The sequence below is a fragment of the Tupaia chinensis genome, unplaced genomic scaffold (assembly GCF_000334495.1).
Source record: "Tupaia chinensis unplaced genomic scaffold, TupChi_1.0 Scaffold000214_1, whole genome shotgun sequence".
Classification (NCBI taxonomy): domain Eukaryota; kingdom Metazoa; phylum Chordata; class Mammalia; order Scandentia; family Tupaiidae; genus Tupaia; species Tupaia belangeri.
Window position 1 is genome coordinate 1242542 of NW_006159689.1, and position 1274 is coordinate 1243815.

The 1274-nt window shown below is 58.1% G+C and overlaps 1 protein-coding gene across 1 annotated transcript in view; it reads left to right on the forward strand.

Annotated features, from left to right (window-relative positions):
• RNF130 (ring finger protein 130) overlaps positions 1-1274 on the forward strand; it is a gene marked incomplete at its 5' end in the record, with an annotated part of 59033 nt that overhangs the window by 751 nt on the left and 57008 nt on the right.

Here is a 1274-nt window from a genome sequence, read left to right on the forward strand (position 1 = left end):
GGCGTTCCACCCCGTGAGCGTGTGCCGGCAGTCCACCCCGTGAGCGTGTGCTGGCGGTCCACCCCGTGAGCACACATGGGCAGTCCTCCCTGCCCCTTGAACAGGGCCCGGAGGCCGTCAGGGCAGCAGGGAGGGCTCAGACCCGGGTCGGCCGGGCTCTCCCCGTCGCACTGCTCGTACCTCGACCATTTCCCACTCAGGATTTTTCCAGTTTAGTGACCTGTTCTAGAAACTGCCTTCTGGTCTGTGCTTACATACCCCACTTCTAGTAGTTTCCTTGCGGAGAGCCGCGGCACAGGCAGTGGTGTGTCTGCGGAGCTTGTAGAATTACACAGGTGGTTGTATTTTAGTTCCGTGGCTTGTTCTCTGTCACACCGAGCCTTTTAGAACTAAATGTATTTTTTTCCACATTAGAGAAGTCAACGCATGCTATTTACCGGGAAGCTGGACTAGAGGCAAGCCTACAGATAAGGTAGAACATGAGCGTGTCCACCAGGGACCACCGGAGTCCTATGACCTCTATTTCTCCAGGGAAACCCAAAGGAAATGCAAGGGCAGACTCGTGTGCTGACTGTCCACGCGGACACGGTTCAGGACAGCGGTTCGTCAGCGTGCCTGGGTCTCGGAGCAGGTGTCTTAGCAGGGGGAGAACTGAAGTTTTAGACCTCAGGGAACTTATATTTTCATACTGATTTGTTCTTGCCTGAAAGCTTGATAGAAAGGACGGGAGAGACTGAGCAGGCGCCGCCTGGGCCCTGGCGGTGCCGCTCCACACACCCGAGACCACAGAATGCCTGGCATGAGAGTCTTTAAAGGGTCAGGAGATCTGGAGATGGTGAGAAAGGACATAGAAAGAAAACTTCTTAAAAATTGTTTTTGTTTAAAAAGGGACGGAAGTCTCTACGTTAATCCAGCGTTTCCTGCCTCTTCCTGGAACCACCGGTCTGTCCGCCATGGGCACAGATAGCCATGGCGGACACAGGGCCGTGAGAATGCCTTCCGGGGGATGCTGGAGCGTTCCCTCGTTCAGACGTCCAGCACTCACATGCTGCGGCCCCGAGTCCTCCAGGGCCTGTTCATTTTGACTGCCCCATCGTAGGTCAGCGTGTAGCCGCACAGGTAGGGGCTGGGGCGGGGTGGGAGGGGGTAGCCGGAGGGAGCAGGGCTCCGGGGGTGGCGCAGGTGCACGGTGGGCAGTGGGAGAGGCCACGCTGTGCCTGGACGCGCAGGAAACCAGAGCGGCTGGGGGAGCGCGGGGGGGGGGGGGTTGGGGG